The 21,987-nt window shown below is 40.3% G+C and overlaps 1 protein-coding gene across 1 annotated transcript in view; it reads right to left on the bottom strand.

The window, feature by feature from the left end:
- The window catches only part of ZNF609 (zinc finger protein 609), a 69,370-nt gene extending 63,594 nt beyond the window's left edge, over positions 1–5,776 (bottom strand). The window contains 1 exon segment of the mRNA XM_075208232.1: positions 5,551–5,776. The gene's annotated coding sequence lies outside the window, so the exon portion shown is untranslated.
- Positions 5,777–21,987: the final 16,211 nt, after the last annotated feature.

The following is a 21,987-nucleotide window of genomic DNA, read 5'->3' as shown; positions in this document are numbered from 1 at the left end:
ATTGACCTGCTCACGCATGTACACAACTTGGGCAAAAATATATGGCGACCCGAACATCACATCCATATGTGTCTGTTCAACCTCTCATTCCAAAACCATGAAATTGGCCACACTTTGTTGCTACAACAGCATCCATTCTTCTGGGAATGCTTTCCACTAGATTTTGAATCTTGCCTGTGGGATTTGCATTCATTCTGCCACAAAAGAGTTAGTGAGGTTGGGCACCAATCTTAGGTAGCAAGACCTGGCTTATCATTGTTGTTCAATGGTCAGGTCTCGGCTCTGTGCAGACAAGTGAAGATCTTTAACACCAAAATTGGAAACCTTTTTTTTCTTTTTTATGAACCTCTCTTTGAGGGAAGGCCATTATCCTGATTCAGCATGATAATGCCCCTCTACACAAACTGTTGCTACAACGTTTTAAGCACACAATTCTCTAAAATTCCACTGTATTGTGTAGGATTGAGATTTCCCTTCACAGGAACTAAGGGGCCCAGGTCAAACCATAAAAAACAGCCCCAGACCATTATTCTTCCTCCACCAAACTTTATAGTAGGCAGTGCGCATTCGGCTAGAAAGCTTTCTCCTGGCGTTTCCACTGCTCCAGAGTCCAATGTCAGTGTGCTTTACACCACTCAAGTCAATGTTTGGCATTGTGCGCTGAGACTTGTGTACTGTGCCTTGGCTGTGGACACCCAAGCCAGTATCAGAACTCGGCAGTCCCATTCTGTGAGCTTGTGTGATCAACCGCTGGGCTGTTATTGTGCAGTGGAAATGTCTAGGAACAACATCAGCACGACCAGAGCAGCAATTTGATAGACTGACTTGTTGGAAAGGTGGCATCCTATGACAGTGCCACTGTGAAAGTCACTGAGCTCTTTAGTATGATCCATTCTACTGCTAATGTTTGATTATGGAGATTGCATGGTTGCATGTTTGATTTTGTGCATGTTCGCAATGGGTGTGGCTGCAAAGGACACAACACACTAACTAGATGGGGAGTCCATATAATTTTGGATATGTGGTGCATGTGTTCTTAAACATCTAACTACAGGGGTCAAGGGCCCTGATAGAACTTATTACAATATGCAAAACAAACAAAACAACCCCTGATAGGCGCCAATGCAATAATTGGAATAATAAAATACCAATAACAAAAGTCTAATGCTGTACAAATAAAGCTGGCAGTGGTAATTGCTGATATATGACAGAGGTCGAGCTGCTGCAAAAACAAAGGTGGCTGCGCCGACCTGCAAACAATCTGTTAACATACACAAGAGAATGCAGCGCTAATGACCTAACTGTCACACAACTGTGATGGAACTGTGATCCAAAGGATATATTATCTACACGGGATAGTCAGTGCAAGACCTTCCATCGTAGCTTCATCTGATGCCGGTATGTGGAGTGTTTTGAGACACTGTATTATTCCGCATGGCCAGAGACAGTGAGCTCATGTATTATTGATTATTCACATTTAGAACTGTCATATACATAATATTATGGGGTATAGATTGGAAATATCGCAGTAACATTTTCTTGCATTCAAGCTAATTGAGAAATTTGAGCAACGGTTCTATATCACCTGTGTTTGAACTGGACTCATCTAGAGTTCTATACAGAAAGGAGGACAGCAACATTCGTCTAGATGTGATTGATTACTATCTTTTTATCGACAGTGGTGGCTATCAACAATAATTATTTTTGTGGAAATACTCTATAAGCTCTTGACACATTTGACTTTCTAGTACAGCATTGGCTACATTGGGACAGCTGTCAGATTTATTCAATAGTAGCGCTGTTTGATCAAACATCTCATGAGCAACGGTATTTTTTATATATATGTACATTATATTACAGTGCACTGTGATTTATTTCATGAGGAGTATTCTACATTTAGGCAAGGTTATTTTACATGGTTTTATTGTATTGTAATAAACTTGCACATCTGATGATTCGTGACCCAGATCTATTTGTTCCATCATACATCATAGTTGTGTGACAGTTAGGTCATTAGCGCTGCATTCTCTTGTGTATTATTACAATTAGGCTACTACAAACGCGCTAAGCTTTAGATATATACTTTCTTTGTACATGTGCAAAGCTGCAACAAATGCCTTTTTTGCATGAATAATATAAATAAATGTGTAGTTTATTTTTTCATTTGTCATTTATGTGACGACATATATTGGAGGCAACCTTGTTCTACAATTGTTATGATGTCCCTGCTACAGGTTCTATAGCATTTGTAACAATTTATTTCCTTGGTGCTCACATGTTGATTCTAGAGCTTAAAATAAAGAAATAAAAAAATATTTTCCACAGAACTTTTTGACTACTTAATTCCCAAACTTCCAGATCACTTTCACTGTATATATTTTTATTGAAGCCTTTCCAGATTACTTTCCCCCACCTCTCAATATATTATTAACATCTATCTGGATCACTGTTCCTTTACATACCCCTTAATACGGAATTTGTATATCTGAATATTTTCAAGCTGCAGATATAAATTATGTTTTAAAAAGTATTTATCCTCTGTTGTTGTCTGTACCAATGTTTTTTCTTATTTTTATTTACTTGTTTGATTGTTTATCTAAGCAGTGTGGATTGTTTAATATAACTGATCTGCTGTATGTACTCTGCAACCACTGCTATGTTTGTAATATGCTTTTCTAAAAAATTCAATAAAAACCTTTTGAGTTTAAAAAAAAAAAGTATTTATCCTCATCATATCCTCTAGCAGATACTGCTATCCAGTGAATTACAATATTGTTTTATAACGTCAGTGCAGTATTGATATATGTGAGAATTTGCTGCATGCTTAATGAAATGTAATAAGAGATGGTGCATGTCTGCAATGCACTCATATGTCTGCATTTACAAATCTGTAAAAAGGTTACATGTCCTATAGGAGCAACGTGATTTTCATACAGAAATTTCCCCAAGAAGTGGACGAATGGCAGAGCAATAGAGAGAACAAGACAGGTGTATACAGTTGTGTGACATCACTGATACAATATTTGGCAGAGGAGTTTATTGCATGCATTTACATAAAAAGCAATGACTTCAGAATCTAACATTTTAACAGAAAGAAACATTATTTGTGTGAGAACTTTGCTCGCCTATTATGTGCATTTCAACCCAGATAACTAAAGTACATTATTATGAGTCTATCTTACTCCTTGTATAAACATTGCACAAGCCATATTTTTTTTTATATATACTACACACACACATGCATCCATCACAAGAGTACAGAATGTGCATAACATGTTCTACAATTCCATTTTTAATGAAGAACCTCAAAAGAGAAGCTGGAGGCTGGGTCAACAGTGGGCATAATGTAAACACTGGATACAGAACAAAAGACCATTCTATTCCTCTATACCCAAGCCTGTTGTACACAAAGAATCTTGGCATGTCAAGAAATGTAACACTTCTCTCATGTCCTTGAATCACCCTTTCCCAAGCACATAAAATGTTTTGTACATAAATATAGGTTGGAGTGTGCAGAGGTACAAGAGGTATGTGTACTGAAGCAGAGACTGAGTAGTGTGTAAAAACGAGGGGGGAGGTGTGAGATGGAGGCCGCGGAATAAGAGAAAACGGGGAAAGGAATATGAATTGAAGAAAGGGAAAGAGGGAGAAAAAGGGGACAAGAAGAAAGGAAACAAGACAAGGAGGGAAACACTGTGGAGTGAGGGGGCTGGGGCAGCTGCAGCCTCTTTGATAGCAGTATTATTGTTGTAACCCAATCTACTACTGCAGATGCTTAGGATGAAAGAGAGCCTAGACAATCGGAGTGGGGGATGGAGGGAAGGGGGCGGTGTTTCCCACGTCTAATCCCTGTGATAGTGAGGGACAGCTCTAAAACCAGAGGTTACACGCTGTTGACTGGTGACAAGGGACACTTGCCCTGTGCATATTCCACAGTCTGGAAATGGAAGGCATAGGTCTGGCTGGAGGACTTACAAGAAAAACGAATAACACACCAACAGTATCTGGAGGACGGAAAATAAAAAGGGGAAACTTACTTTGTGTTTACTAACACAATCTCAGCACTGCTGGCTGGACAATGGTACATTTGCACTTTTTGCTGTAAATCACTATTTTATAGACAGTAAGCTCTATTGAGTAAAGTCATCACCATCTCCTGGCTGAATGTGTATTGTGTTACTAATGTATGCATGTTTTGTCTCCTAATAATGCAGCACTGTGTACTTTATCGGTTTATAAAATGCCTGTAATTAGAGAACATGCATTATACATTTGAAATAAAATTACAAAAGACAAAGACCAATACTTCAGTGTTTGCATTCTTTCTTTTACTACTGTGTTTACATTAACACAGCTAGGAATGTATAAAAGATACAGTTTCTAAATAATTGTAAAGCTAAAACAAGCATCCAATTATTTTGGAACCTGATAATAGCTACACTGGGTAATCACAAACTATATGGTATATAGACTATCATATTTTTGGAACATCAAGAAGTAATGTGTACACATTACAAGATAACAAAAATAATAATTTGGTCACCGCAAAGAAAGCGATATGAGCAAAAACAGGTCAAACGAGTAAAATAATTACTAATACACAGATAACGTCAAAGGTAAATTTAGGATACTACACACCAAATATTTTATTGTATATACCTGATGCTACATGCAAAGATTACATCAGTATTTCTGATCATTCATTAGGCAGAAGAAAACAGTGCAAAAAAAACAAAACCATTAACAGGTTAAAACCTATACAACTAAGATTGTGCTACTTCCCTGAACAATCACTAGAAACAGGTTTTAGCTGAATGTAGTAAATAGGCTCTGGTTTATTATGTTTAACCTTCAAGTAGAAAGTTTTCAGACTTTAGGGATTGGCTTTAGGGGCATTTGTCTGTGTGCGATATACATGCACACCGTTGTATTACCCATATAGAAGGTAATGTCACATACACATTAATGCCTCTAACAGACACAAAGATTACAGCCTATCTATATATATGAATTCATGGCAGTGTTTTAGTAGCAGTGTTTTAGTAACAGTTTCCAAGAAACAAAAAAAATAAAAATACAATAAAAATCTAATCAGTTCTGGAAAGCTGAAGTGCATACTCTCAAAGAATACACAAATAGCCATTTGCTACAGTTTTAGTATATTGATTACTTATGCACAAGTTACACTAACAGTACAAAGCATTCCATACTATGAGCAATATGACTCAGACATAAGATTATAAACACATGATAAGGAAATCAATGTCAACTGACATTACAGTGCACCTTAATGTCTTTGCTAGGATGAGTACACTAAGTGATCTTTACATTATTTATTATAAAGAGATATTTACACAGCAACCCCAATATCAGGCTATGCATTGTATATAATCATATATACAACGTGTGGACAAACAACAATGTAAGCTGCTGGGTGATTGCGGTTACAAACCATCATATCACACACAACGAATAACACTCAGTCAGCACACAGAATACATATATTATTATACCAGTATAAGTCACAGCTACTGCAGTGATCTCACTCACCCTCTCCTTGGCCTCAAGTGTCCTCCATCTTGTCCTATCCTGCACACTTCCCCGGGGAGCGGGTCACGCGTGGCCCAGGCTCCCCCCCATCCCTTCTCCCTCCCCCCGTGCCGTGTCCGGACAGCCACTACTCCAGCTCCAGGCTTCACCGATCACACAGGCCACAGTCACACTCGGACCCAGAGGAGGACTGCGCTTCCGGCGCGGCCGGAGACACGCCCACTGATCCCACCGAGAAACACGCCCCTTCACGCGATACACCACCCGACACGCCCATAGGGGAACGTAATTTCCATGGATGTCACTAGGCCACGCCCTCCAGGTCTATGTAGTGTTGTAGGGCAGCTGCAGCCCAGACTTCTCTGCTACTCTGTCTGCTCACACTGTGCAGCACTAACCTGGGGCGCAGGAACCTTTCACACAGCTCAGTTTTATGTCACAATAAGTGCTAAAATGTAATGTAATATATATATATATATATATATATATATATATATATGTATGTATGTAAAAATGCATATGACATGATACTTCTCATTTAGTACACAGATATTAAACATTACCATAAAAAATGACTTTGAGACAATAAGTTTACCTTATAAAAACTTGAATCTTTGAGTACAATAGGAAGTAGCCAACTGGACATAGACATCTGAGTAATTTGGCTTTGCTATTCTTTCCCTGGTTTGCCTTTTTTTTAGAGCTTGTTCCATAGTTTTTCTTGCTTTGCTAATTCCAAAACTAGCAAAAATATTACAAAGCTGAAATAATTAAAAGAAAAGTATGACAGCTTATCAATGTGTCTCATCAGCTTGTTGCATGTGTTGTTTTCTGCACATCAAAATAGCACAAAATACCAGCTGAAAAATTGTTCATGCATCGAGGCTTTAAATCTGTTTGGTTTTTTTAAATTACATTTACAGTAGTCCATAAAGTTCAAACTGTAATCTGCCATCCACCAAAGTTCCTAGATTGCCACAATCTCTTATAGCATTTAGTATAAGAGGAAGGGAACATTTTGTGACATATTACAGGGTAATAAGAGGTATAGTAATGGCATTGCACTTACAGGTGGGCCCAATTGGATTGGGACCACAATCCAATGTAGAGATATGAAAAGGTCTTATTGGGGCCCAGGCACTAGTAAAGCTGGATATTAGTGAACCACAGTTGCTGTCTTCCTAATGGTAAATCTGTATGGTCTGTTCAGTATGGGACAGTTTCACTTTATGAGATTTTGTAGGGCAGCTGCTATGCTCTTAACAGCAATACTGTTGAATTCAGAAATTGTCAATGAAGACAGACTAAACATGATGAACAGGTTTAGGGCAGCAGTCAAGACAAGGAGAACAAATAAGAGTGGACAATGGGGCTCAGACAAGACATAAGGTACAGCAGCAAGGGAGATTGATAAATTAGACAGACATGATAACAGGGCAGACAGTTGTGCCACAGATTGTATTCCCACCCAAAAACAGAAGCTTCCTGCCTGACATTTCTATTTCTGTTGATAACATGACCATAAATCCCACCCCGCAAGCTCGTTGCCTAGGTATAATCCTTTTTTCACAACTGTCATTTATTCCCCACATCAACTCTATATCTAAATCATGTTACATACACCTAAAGAACATTTCCAGAATACGTAGATATCAGACACAAGACATCGCAAAAACATTAATTCATGCACTCATCATCTTCCGCATCGACTATTGCAATTCCCTCCTTACTGGTCTTCCCAAAGTCAAACTTGAACCCCTACAATCTATTTTGCACGCAGCGGCTAGATTGATTTTCCTTACTAACCGTTATTCCTCTGCTGAGCCACTCTGTCAGTCTCTACATTGGCTGCCTGTATATCAACGAATCCAATATAAAATTCTTCTACTAACATACAAGGCCATCAACAAAATTGCAGCGACATACATCTCCTCAATTGTCTCAAAATATCTCCCTACTCGACACCTCCGTTCTGCACAAGATCTATGTCTCTCCTCCACTCTCATCATATCCTCCCATTCTCGGTTACAGGATTTTTTCCGGGCTGCACCCAATTTGTGGAATTCCCTCCCACGCACAATAAGACTTTCCCTCTACTCTTCAAACCTTCAAGCGTTCACTGAAAGCCCACCTCTTCAGACAAGGTTATGATATTCCTCAACCACCATCTTAATTTCCCTAGATTACCCTATTACCATCCTTTACACTGCTAACGCAAGACAACAACCCTCTGACCAACATTGCAACACACACAGCCCACTCAATACTTTTACCTTTGCGTTCTAGCTGGTCCAGTGTGCAATATGATGTAGCACATGCCCTTGTGTTTCTAACTCCCATTGTCCTATAGATTGTAAGCTTGCGAGCAGGGTTCTCTTACCTCTCTGTCTGTATGTATTACGCAGTATTGTCTTATCAGTGTTTGTTCCCAATTGTAAAGCGCTACGGAATTTGCTGGCGCTATATAAATAAATAAATGATGATGATGATTGAAAGAATGGATAAGATGATGGGGAGGAAGCACAACCTTCACCATAATGGTAAAGACAGGCAACATGAGAAACAGGTAAGGATTGAGATGCAATGTGTGTGTTTTTGTGTTGTGGGTATTTGGTAAAAAAAACAACATAATTCTGCTCTAAAGTAAGCGATATTAACTGGATATACTGGTTGACCCTGCATACTTTGGCTGGGTACACTACAGTGTTTTCAGACGATTATCTGACCAATCAGATGATAAACGACAGGTTGGGCCGATATCACATTAGTGTGTAGGCTGCAACAATGGACAATTATAGTTCCAAAGCCCATCTTATCTTTGAACAAGATTTTTAAAGTAAACTAAAAGCTTTGTTCAATGATAATCATCATCATCATCATCTATTTATTTATATAGCGCCACTAATTCCGCATGATGGAATAATGTCTGTCCAATTCTGCAGTGTGTATGCACTCATGACTGGTAGTGTCCATAGATCTCTTTAGAGTGTCACAGTCTTTTCAGTCAATGGCAGAGCCGTAACGAGGGTGGTGCGGGCGGTGCCGTCGCCCAGGGCGCAAGCCCAAGGGGGCGCAGCAGCTACCCGCTACCTGCCCCAAAGCAATGCACCTTTAACCTTTCCGCTGCTGGACAAACTATCTTGAGACAATCATACAGATTACCTGGATGCAGCAGCCACGCGCAGTAATAAAAGGCTGGATTCTTCAGTCATTTAGTTTCACAGTGGAACGCATGTGCGTTCCACTGACAGGAAGTTCGGCATTTGGAACGCACATGCGTTCCACTGTGAAACTAAATGACTGAAGAATCCAGCCTTTTATTACTGCGCGTGGCTGCTGCATCCAGGTAATCTGTATGATTGTCTCAAGATAGATTTGCTAAATCTACAGCGGTCAGTGTCAGGGCATCAATTCCCACAAACAATAAAATAATATAAATAAAATAAAATATAAATGATAAATACTTCAGTGTAAGTACTGAGAAATTTGTGATGTGCAATAAAGTTTTGTGAAACTGATGATATTTTCTGGCCTCTTTTTGGGTGTATCACATGACCAGAGCGAACACACCAGGAAACTACACTGCGAGGCAGGCACAGAGCGGGTGGAACATCAACATCCTTAGGAGAAACAGCTCTCCATTTATTACCTGGGATATAGCCTGACCTCAAGCGCACCGGAGTACAGTCTCTAGATCTGCAGCATTGGGTGACATCGCAGTGATTTGGTTAAGAACTCCTCCCACGGTACTATCAGTTACTTTTATCGGATAAGATATTGTGCTAGAATCGGACTCTATACCAAGGAACCCAGGAATATAAACATTTATCATTATTCAATACATTTATAATGTATTATCGTTATGGGATAGGACAGTTTACCTTCAATTACACTCCAAAATCACTGACATATGATCAGATTTCATGTAAAATCATCTATATACACAACTTGGTGTGAGAGTGTTTATATATCTACATTTTCATAATCAATTCCTTTATCTATTATTTCAAATATTTTTCACTTATTTATTTATCATTTATATTTTATTTTCATTTTATTTTATTTTATATTATTTTATTGTGTGTGGGAATTGATGCCCTGACACTGAGCACTGTAGATTTAGCAAATATGTGGTATTGAGATTTGGGGAGAATCTTACTACATGCTGCTTGTGACAGGGAAGGTAGACTGATTGAATTAGAGCGCTTATTCCTACATCTATTTTTGTATTTAATTTTTTTTTAAGATAGCTTGTCCAGCAGTGGAGAGGTTAAAGGTGCAATGCTCTGGGGCAGTCGGCTTCTGATACCATGCTGCCTCTTCACCTTGAGGAGCATGCCACCGTGTCCTGTGAATGTCACCCTCTTTCATATGTATATGGAATTATACATACTCCTTTTTAGTATTAATACATACTCCTTTTTAGTATTTTTGTATTGAAAAGCGCATTTTGATCTTTTGTTTTGGACTTATATCTAACTAGCTAAGGACCAATGTATTTATCTATATGTATTATATGTATACTCTACAGTTCACACTCAGGTGATAATTGTTTGTTCTATACATGCAAGGCTGTTTATATTATAATATAATTCAGTAACATAAACAGGCTAGGCTGTACACTGTCAACCTGCTTGTATTTCACAACTAAATGTAAACATTGACATACTTCCTTACAGGGAAACAATGAACTTCATTGTATGTGTAACAGAATTCTTTCAGTAAAGTGCTAGCCACACCCCCACATTAGGTTGGCCACACCCACTTGGCAAATGTCACTCCCACTTAGATGGGGGGCACCGGTGCCCTGTCTCGCCCAGGGCACTAAATTGTCTAGTTACGGCACTGGTCAATGGTTATGACATATGAAGAGCACAGATCTGAAGGTAAATGATGTAAAACTTCAATAGTCTATGCACAGGAACCGGCATGCTGATCAGGATTTTTTTTAGTCACTGGTAAAATCGCTTAAAATATCACATTGTTAGAATTTTTCTTTAGTTTGTACCCAACCTTAGTCTAACTTAATAGGAGCGTTAGACAGATGGCCATGTTTGCCAACCATCGGTAAAAATAAAGTATGATGACCTATAAACATAGAACAGTGATTTCATGCTCCTCATACAATGATTGCAGGGGTCCTAGACATAATGTTAGACACAGAATGATTGTTTTTGTTTCTGCTGTAATAAATATACATACAGATTTCCCACTAACAGCAAACACACCCTTGAGATAAGGATTTGACTTATATCCAGGTCTAAGAGCAAATACCAGTCAGACTTTGGTGCTTGTTCTGCGCTGCGTTCACTTAGAAGTGAACACAATAGTAGTGGACCACACAATAGTGATGTATTGATCACTATTAGCATCACCCTGTCTGGTACTGACTGCTACTGGTTTACCACCATGGTTTTTTTTTTAATATCTTTACTGAAAGTGTTCTCTGCCATACATAGTGTTCTCTGACTTTCGTGCCTGTTTTTGTTTCACCCTCCCTTAGGATGTAAGCTCTTATGAGCAGGGCCCCCCCTCCCCTCCTGTCTCCACACCGGTTCTTCTACTCTGTCTTTACTCCATATGTCTCCCTGGAGTTAGTGAAGCATTGGTACTTTGTGTTTATTGTTCTGTACTTTGTCACCCTGTTTTGTACTACTGTTTGTACTGTGTACGGCGCTGCGGAAACCTTGTGGCGCCCAACAAATAAATGATAATAATAATAATAATACATGGTTTTATGAGCAATATGTCAGATGTTATACAGTACAGAAATCAACCTGAGGCATCCAGAGTCTTTCCAGCATTAAAAATTAGTGCCATGATTACTGCCATTACCTCCTGGTGAATGCTGTCCAGAGCAAAGTATCATAGGCTGCTCTATAATCTTTTATAAGTCTATAAATCTAGTTTTACAAAACCATATATTTATTTTTTACTACTTCTTCTGGTTTTCCAACTCAAGGCATGCATTAGAGTTGCATGAGAGTATCTCTGCGTGGCATAAAGATGCATCTTGGGGCAAAATTGTGGCACCTGGCATACACACCACTTGTGTCTGTAGTCAGAGTTGCGATTATCTTGCACTTGCGGCTCCTTGTACTTGGAGAAGCAGACCAGGGGGTAAATGTATCAAGCTGAGAGTTTTCCGTCGGGTTTGAAAAGTGGAGATGTTGCCTATAGCAACCAATCAGATTCTAGCTATCATTTTGTAGAATGTACTAAATAAATGATAGCTAAAATCTCATTGGTTTTTCAAACCTGCTGGAAAACTCTCAGCTTGATACATTCACCCCCAGGGGAGAGATGTATTTATTGTTGCATGTATCTTAAAATATTTATGAGACATACATTTTGTGCAAATATTAACAAGACCAGATTGAAAGTTGATGATGATGATTGTCAAATCTTATTCCTGATGCAGCCATACATTAGTTATAGAGTCACACATATATTAAGATGCGTGCACCTTCAAATACAGACAGGGCCGGATTAACGGAATGGAGGGTGCCCCCATTCTCCCGTGAGGCCCCCCCCATTAGCAGACTGGCCCCCCTGTTAGCCGACCGCCCCCCCCCCAAGCGCTTACCTTCTCCTGTCACTGCAGTCCTCCTTCCGCGGCGCGCTGTAAGCTGCTTACTGAGGAGATCTCGTTACACTCTCGCGAGATCTCCTCAGTAAGGAGATCACTGAGCACCAGAGAAGGAGTACTGCAGTGACAGAGCTCAGCATTGATTGGGCCGGGGGCGCCCCCGCCCCCGTCCCGATCAATACCTCTGCTGAACTCTGTCAAGGGCCCCCTGGATGCCCGAGGCCCCTGGGCTGTAGCCCAGTTAGACCTCGGGTTAATCCGACCCTGAATACAGATATGGAAATTAAAGTGTCTTTGCTCATGCATCCATGGGGCATCTTTGCATTCAACTCTAAATCAGTGTACAGAGCACAAGACATTTATATAGGTTTTTACATTGTAGTCTGTTACAACAATTACCTTTGGAAAGGGCCTCTAATCTGTATCATTAGGGAATAGACAATACATAATTATTGAGTAGTTTATGTTTACAACATTGACAGTACAAGTGTAAAAGCAGGTAACTGCTGCTGGTTTACCATCACGTTGTGTGATATCTGGTTACTGAATGTGTTTTCCGCCATACATGGTTTCAGGAGCAAGACACACTCATAAGTGGTTTAGTTGTGGCTGTGTCTGTAAGCAGATGTCTCTGACATATGGTGTGATAGACTGCCAAGAAGTAAAGGCCACTCTGACTGATAGTATGGTAACAGCAGTTATGCATCCTTCAAATCTACTAAAGCTGCTTTTTTTTTGCCTAAATCTCAATCTCTGCACATTATCAATAAATCTACATGTGATTGTTTTATTGTGAAAATGTTCCAGCCCCGTCTGACTTTTTCCTGTATTCTTTGTTTTTAGTATGGTTTTAATAATATTATATCACACATTGATTCTGTTCCTTAAGGTTAAATGGGATATTTAGAATGACTTCCCCCATGTGACTAACTGAAGGATAATGTACTTGAGAGAGAAAGGAATAGGTATGCTGCTAGTCTTTACAAAGTCAATTTAACAAGCTGTTTTTGTTACCACCTGCCACCCCTACAGTTCATTTGTCTGAGGTACACCACATGGCAGAAATATCCCTGTCCTTATTGGTAAGAGTGGTCGCCTTTCTTGCTAGCCATTATTAAACCTGTATTTGTTGTTTATCAGTGACAATGCATCAGCTCCCCATCTAGCCCTTGTCTTACCCTGACTTATTTTGCATACTTTACATATCCATTTGGATTTAGAACATTGTTTACAGTAACCATTTTAAAACTTGAATCCAAAATAAAGATTATAGTTTTGGGATGTTTAGGGTCCCGGGAATTTTAATATTTATTTGTGAATGCTCCAGGACATTAAACTCTTTATTTTACTGCTACAATGTCAATAGTAGTCTTCATTGCTCTTTGTATGATTACAGACTAGTAGTGGTTACTCACTTTTTTGTTATTACTGAAGGTTACTGACCTGTGCTACACTATAGAAACTTTAAATAGAAAATGCCTCTAATGCAGCAAAGTAACATTTATTCTACTTTTTAGAAATATGGCTGTCATTTTACCACAAGCAATAGAGTAAAGAGTTACTGAGGCTGTGAGTTTATTGAAAAGACATTTGCTCCCCTCAATTCATAAGTGAGGCTTTTGCAAATAATCTACCTACCTACACTAAGATGACATCTGTTGCAGCATGTGAATATTAATGACACATTATAGGGTCACTCTCTGTATTTGGTTGTCTTGCTGGTGCAGTGTGGCTCTCAGTCACAATGTTGAGAAGATTTTTCTGCCTGAAACATTTCGCTAAAGGCTAATTTACACCTTTCCGCTATCAGTGTGATTTTCAGCCGCTAAAGCTGGGTACACACTACAGAATTTTCCACCAACTTTTTATGGCAATCGATTTTACATCCGATCAATGGTCCGATCGCTCGGTCCGTGGACTGTATACACACTAGCCTTGTTTCAGACTATAAAGGGAAGAGCGTCCGTCCCAGTAGCAACTTTTTACAGCCATGCTGTCATGAGCAATGATTTTGATTTCGTACACACTGAAGCAACATTTACGGGGCATGTAACGATATACCAAAGATATTAGCATAAAGGGGCAGAGCTTTCACTATAGTTAACACCCAAATCCACATAAAAATATAAGGCAAGACTATCTCTTCATTCTTTCCTATAAAATAGAAGTTTATTACCATACATAACATTTAGAAAATACATTTAACTTGTAAAGTGTAATGCAATAATTATTCCCTAATTATAAAATCCCTTCGTATGTAATGGTCCTGTACGGGTTAAAGTAATAGCCCAAAATCTCCATACACAAGGTTATTATACACGAATAGGCATTGCCCACAATGCTCCATTCTCTGCGGGCATGATCGCTGATTGGTCCACAGCAGAAACGAACGCTGATATCTGAGTGTATAAAATGACAGTAGCCTGTCTGGCGCTGAGGAACGTGAGAAGATGGCGGGTGAGGAGAAGGTGTCAGTGGGTGTGGTAGCTATGGAGATGGAGACAGAGCCAGAGATGGTGCTGGAAGGGCCAAAAAATGTTGGAAACGTTAAGGTGGGGGATGGAGATGCTCAAGAAGAGAAAAGAGCAAAGCCAATGAGTCCCGAGAGGTGGAGATGATGGTAAAAGTACTAGATCAGTACGACTACGAAATTAGAAAAGGTGAGTAGCACATGTAGTGTACCTGTTTGAAGGACTTTATTTCATTCTAGTTTCACACTAAGCAATGCAAACGCCTGATTTGTAACTTTTTTTTTTTTGTCACAACGAAGAATTAACGGTGAGAAGGCCTGTTTAGATACCACTGATACCACTAAAGTAGCATCTGTTAAGATAAAATTGATGTTGAATTCCAAGACATGATAGAAACTATATACAAAGGTATTTCAGTGAACATGTGTAGACAACTAAATGCTTTGGGCACACACCTATAGCATTATAATAACCAAAATGACGCCTGTTTTCCAGAATATATGGAGGTTAAGCCCGCTATTATTGCGATTGTGCCAGAGGGACCACAACATAAACTGATCTCGAGCAGTGTGCAAGGTTCGCAAATGAGAGTATTTATAGTGTTGGATATAGATTACTGATATAGAAGTTTAATAATAAACATTTTTTATTTCCTTGTTTCGTAGGTAAAGAATTCAAAGGGAATAGAAACCCAAGCGACATCAAGAAAAAAAAATGAAAAACCTTGAGAAAAATTTTGTTGAAATGTGTATGCTGTTTGGAACTATTCTGCCACAAACCAGTAGCACCTTTAAAGTGAAATACGATTTTTTTCACTTGTCATATTCTGTAATAAAAAATGTTGAACTCTTTCCTGAAATAAAACTGTTGCATTAACACTGTGTGGTTTAATCTGGGTATTTTACAAATATTTGTTAACAAAGGTTAATATGAATTTATAAGTTTAATAGTTTATAAAGGTATAAGTTTATAAAGGGTAAATATGAATAGGTTCCCATTATAGATGCAAAGGGTAATAACACACGTGCTTTACACAAGTGTAATGGTCTGCAACCAGACAGGTGCAATACACATCTATACAAAACACAAGTCAGTGATGTGAGGATACCGCACCACGTGGGACTGGTACAGGCATCACAAAATTACATGCACACATCCCCCAGGTTGAGGAAGTATCGGAGGATTGTCGTGGATCGGTCAGAAATCTATACACACTACACAATGGAGAGGAGATTGGAACGAAAATATTGAACGGTATGAGTGTGTATGTGTATATATATCTAATATATAAATGCTTAGTGGCGTCTGTCTGTCTGTGTGTGTGTGGAAAAAAACCCCAAGTTGCAGCGCCACCTGCTGGGCAGAGTTATACACTGACCTACTAAATTCTTAAAATGCTCAGTGTTAATACCTTGACACAACTTATAACCTTTATTGTTAAATTCTTATCTATACTTAACTAACATAACCACACAGACACAGTATATATATTTGGCAAGGGGTCGCAGTTTATTAATGACATTTTTTGAACTGTCATGGCGGCGAGAGCAACGCAGTCAGCTAACAACTAATCTTGAAACCAATACAGTTGTAAACCTCACTTACCACTGTTCCAAGACTTTACGAGTCCCAAGTCTTTACATTGGTCGGAGCTAAACTTGGCGTCAGCGCTACAGCCCCCCTCTGGACTCACAATAACGCGCCCGCTCAAGGCGCGCGAAGGGACCCTCCGCCCAGGAGGACCAAGAGTCGGGTTACTGCGAAAGGTTCAGCAACGTGCGCCCATTAAACGGTAGCACCTTCGATTAGTCACTGACTGCACCGCTCTCCTACCCACCGCTGAAACCCTTTAACGGGTTGTCAGCCCGCCATATGAACCCCTGACCACTGAAACTAACTGCCCATAAATCTGCAATATAAACAATTCTAAACCCTGATTATTTAAGTGGACCCCATCAGGATATCCATGGGTGTGCAACTACTGTACCTCCCAAAGCAAGTACTACTTTGTCTGCAGCTTTGTTGGTCTTTCTTAGTATGGACTGCATTTTGGGAGCAGCAATTGTAACTCTCCAGTTAAGACGTGGAATAATATGTGACCAAAACCATTTAATCTCTGGCCACTTCGCATACATAGCTTTAAAATCTTCCCTCATGTTTATAATTAATTCTAGTGATTTAGCTTGCCCTAAATCGTTACCTCCAGCATGCACAACTACAATATCAGGGGAACCGTGACTATTAATTTCATCTTCCAGTAGGGTTTTAATCGAAAGCCATTTAAGGCCCCTTTTTCCCACCCATTTTATAGCTACTGGGCTGGGAAATAATGCCCAATCATAGGCCAAATTGTGTTTTTCTGCCCAAAAAACATATGAGTGGCCTAAAACCCATATGGTTGTCTTCCGGTTCAGAGCACCTATAACCAAAGAAACATGTTTCACTTATTAGAACCATTTAAAACCTATTTCAATTAGAGCAATGTAAGTATTTAGTAAGTTAAATGAAGGGGCTGACCCCTGCACACAGCAGTAGATCAATTCTATATATAAGTTCTTTAATTCGTGTAACCAAGCGAGTCCGTCTTAATCTAAAGTCAGTTTACTAGTATTCTTGGAAATGTCACTCCAAGCGAAATCATTAACGACCGGACAGCTTTACAAAGAACCTTATGCCACTATGCCCATGTGGGAAATATAAATATCTAATATGTTAAAGGGGACTGATCTCTGCATACAACAGCAGATCCAATACTTATATGAAAGTTCGTTAAATATACAAAACCAAGCATGTCCGTCTTAAATCTAGGATCGCTTTACTAATCCGACTAATGTCATTGGATATATAACCAAGCGAAATCCTTACCGATCGAACAGCTTTATCAAAACGAACTAATATCATTGTTTATTGCAATAACAACCAAGCAGCCACAGAAATAATGTGACGCTTTAACTTGCAAATACTAACTCAGCCGCACAGGCTGCTAATAATCAATCTAATCGTGACACGTGAATGTGGGAGGGAGGGTAGGGGACGTTAGCCCATATGAAGGACAAAAAAACCGAGACACCCCGGAGGCCAATAGCCAATCAGGCCTTTATCCAGGAGAAACGGGAAAAAAATCCCCACATGCCCCCGCTAAAAGCGACAAGCAGCATAGCCATGGGTTAACGAGTTGGCGAGGCAAAAGCCTATTAAACTAGGATTGCGGGCGAATATAAGTTTTATAGGCCTTGGATTTCCAACGGCCAATAGCCTGTATGTCCGCAGGGGAAGCACCTTTCTCAACTGCAGCTGTAGCCGCCCCAATTCTAAATGAATGGGTACCATACAAGGACGGATCTAATCCGATATAGCTTAATGAACGTTTAAATAGGGCATTAAATTGAAATTTAGAAAGCGGTGATCTATCTGCATGCAGTAGCCACATATCCCCTCCTTTAGGACGAATCAGAGAAAATTTTGAACACAATATCACCGGACAAATGTTTGAATCTTCGTGTGTACATATGTTGAACCACTGTCCAGGCTTAAACTGATCGGTTTTTGATCGGGTCAACTTACAAGAAACATGTGTAGAATTAATATGTGTGTGCTTAGTCAATAACGCATTTCCAATATCGGTGTTAGATCGTGCCACTAGTTCGCTTATTCTAAAAGCCCCATGGAAGGCCATACAAAAAGCTGTACTAAATAACAATGCTTCATATGGATTTGAAGCAACTGATGCAAGTGCCTCTACCAATTGTTTCAATACTTCAATGGAAATGGGACGCCTAGAGTCAGCCTCTACTGGTCGTTCCCTCGCCCAACCTTTCAACGCTTTAGAAATCATGAATCCTTTTGTTGGGTCTGGAAACCCATGCAGGCGAGCCATAAATGAAATGCCAGCAAGTGTAAACGCCATATTAGATTTAGTATAACCCTGTAAATATCTGTTCCACATGAATTCTAAGATGGGTTCATTCTGACCTGAGGGAAAAGCACCCGGGCATGTGTTCAGAAATAATTGCCATTGTTGCCATGAAGCACGATAAGATCGTCTAGTAGAAGGGGCCAATGAAGCTTCTGCCAGGTCCTTTATACCGACTCGACCATCTGCCAAGCGGAAAGAGGACAAGGAATTCCAATTAAATTAGCGTGTGGGACAAGTGTTCTAAATCGACTCCATTGAAAACGAGATAAAGAGTCGGCTACCTGATTCTCTATTCCTGGGACATGTTTAGCCCGGAAAGAGATATCAAACTTTAAGCACAAAAGTACCAGTCTGCGCAAAAGATTGACCGCAGGTAACGAAGTTGACTTTTGTTGATTAATGGCCTGGACGACACCTAAATTGTCACACCAAAAAATTACATTTTGGCCCGACAAACTACTGGACCACAATACAAGGGACAATACTATTGGAAATAATTCCAATACCAATAGATTTTTAACTAAACCGTTTTGTCTCCATTCTATCGGCCAAGGGGAAGCACACCATTCCCCTTTAAAAAAGGCTCCGAAGATCATATCGGATGTCCATGGCTAAACGAAGCCGAGCATGAGGCTTCGTTAAACCCGCTGTAGCTAATTGCAACTTTCTGCAGAAAATCTTTCCCATCGGAATGACTCTGCAAGCAAAGTTCAATAATCCTAACAATGACTGTATCCCCTTCAAAGGACTTGTGTCTGAACTTAAAACTTCTGAGATAACGAAAATTAACTTATCAATCTTTTCTTTGGGTAGACGACAACATCCTGCTGTGGTATCGATTTCAATACCCAAGAAAGACAAACAATCAATAGGGCCTTCAGTTTTGTCATGGGCTATTGGTACTCCCATAACGGTAAAAAGAGATTTTGCCGAAAACAATACATCTGCGCAAACTGACGATGTGGCTGGGGCAATGAATAAAAAATCATCGAAATAATGAGCCAGGCCAACGTGGCCTGTTCCTGCTTGTATACACCAATGCAGGAAAGAACTAAAACATTCGAAATATGCGCAAGATACCGAACATCCCATTGGAAGACAGCGATCAATATAGTAGTCATCTTGTAATTTAAAACCCATGAATCTGAAAGATTCTGGATGAAGGGGAAGCAATCTAAATGCTGATTCTATGTCTATTTTAGCTAACAGCGCACCTTTCCCAAATGATCTAACAAGCTTTAATGCCTCTTCGAAAGACTGATAGCTTACTGAACTGTGTCTCTCGTCAATGGCATCGTTCACTGAAAAACCCGGGGGATGAGACAGGTGTTGGATTAAACGGTATTTACCTGCCGTTTTCTTTGGCACAACACCAACAGGGGACAATATTAAATCCGCAAAAGTTAAATGGGCCTAACATACATCCCAGGGTGACTTCCTTATTAACTTTATCCCACAATACTTGGGGAAGAAGAGACGCTGATTTCAAATTCCGACCATCACTAGACCGCACCAGTCCAACAATAGGTAACCTAAAACCATCAGTAAAACCATTGTGGAGAAATTGGGCATGCAGGGTGTCTGGAAAGAAACCCAACCATCTATATAGACAATCCAAATTAACTGGTGAAGGAGCCTTGTGCAGCAGCTCCTGACATGCCGCGACCCCTTCCACGGGTCGCTGTATTCCTTGTACAATCCTTTGCTGAATGGGGACCTCTACAAATCGCGCAGGTATGTCTATACCTGCATGATTCTCCTCTGCCGCAGGTGGAATTGTTGAAAGCAAAACACGTATCTTTACATTCAAATGGGATACGATCTAGCCCTTCAGCCTTCTCCCTAAAGCTCTCGTCATATCTCCTCCACGCATTATGCCCATCTTTATTTGCCATTTCAGTTATCAAGTGAAGATAACGCCATACGTCAATTAGGGCTGCGGGTCTGGTATCTAAATAGCATGCCGCAAAAACACAGTATCCTGAAACCCAATTATTAAAGGAACGATACGCTTCCTCACCGATACCGCCTTTTGCACAAGCCGTGGCCAACTCTTTCTTACTTTTCTTTGTCAGTGAAAACATATCTACAAACGCACCTTTTCTAATTCGATCTTTCATACATGGCCTCACTCCTGTTAACAGTGCTGTATTGTCACAGCGTACCATGGGGCCACCTAACGCAGCTCGTGGAGCCATTGCCGCAGACGCTATCTTAGCTGGGTGACTCAAGTGATTTTTCAACAATCTAAGGAGCTTGCGCGAGCCTTGCTCGTCATCCGACGAATCGTCATCAGTAGATAACATGGGACTATGTGTCTGTGTTCGTGACTGGTGCATAATTAAAAAATTATTCTCACCGACTGCAGTTCCCGAGATCCCTGGTCTCTGTTGTGGTGAGCTGTCTTGGGGCGCATTGTCAGTTGTCCTATTTCCTTGAAGCGTTCTTTCTCCTATCGGTGCTCCTTGTGACGAGGACCCGGTTGCTTCTGCAACACTCGATACAGCTCCTTGACGTTCCTGCGTTACTGGGTGAGAGGATATGTTAGCCAACGGTACTGGATCAGATCTACCAACCCCTACTTGTCCTACACTATAGGCGGGTGTAGTTATATTGATACCCGTGTTTATTCTAAAACCCAGGGCTGGTGGCTGAGGACCTATATAATCAGCTCCCAAAACAATGTTACTCTGGCCAAAAACCTGTTGGGAGAATGGGCTTTGAACTTGTGACGTTGTGTTAAAATAATCATGGGGCAGTCTCCTATCTTGTGGAGGATAGGGGGCTGACCACTGCGAGTCTGTACTAAGGTTGCTTTGCAAAGCAGGGGGTGGAAAGGGCTGGGACCATGCTGTGGGGGTATTAACATTTTCTATATTCTGCATTGTTGGGTGCGGGAATCTGTTCTGATTGGCACTGAGGAGTGCTAAAAATTAGTTGGTAGATACTGCTGACAGATATGACTTTTGACAGCCAGAAATACTTATGCACAATTATGGGGGACACCCCAAAAGCACTGGGGAGTGCCAAATATAAAAAAAAAATAATAAACCTCTATCCTCCTCTCTTCTCTAGCGATTTTTGTTAGAGCAATTGCAAGAAGAATATTGGATTCTCTGTCCCTGCTCTAATCAGCCTGTGACTACACCCTGCTCTCTCCCTCTGTCAAATGGCGATGGATTGCTGTGGAGGCGGGTATTTATAATGTTGAAGTATCGCGAGAACCGAGCCCCGAGATCCGACGACGTCACGATGACGTTCGGCCTCGATTTGGATTCGGAGCGGGCGGGAGAGTACTGAGCTACTCAGCTCGGTACTGGGATAGGCAAAGTTCGGGTGGGTTCGGTTCTCGGGGAACCGGACCCGCCCATCTCTAATTTGTATACATAACTTTACAGCACTGTTGTTACCTTGTTCTATACAATGAAAAGGAGTTAGTCACCTAATGCTGTCTGTCAGTA

This window comes from Mixophyes fleayi, chromosome 4 (genome assembly GCF_038048845.1).
Source record: "Mixophyes fleayi isolate aMixFle1 chromosome 4, aMixFle1.hap1, whole genome shotgun sequence".
In the NCBI taxonomy this organism is placed as follows: Eukaryota; Metazoa; Chordata; class Amphibia; order Anura; family Limnodynastidae; genus Mixophyes; species Mixophyes fleayi.
This window is presented reverse-complemented; position numbering and strand designations above follow the sequence as displayed.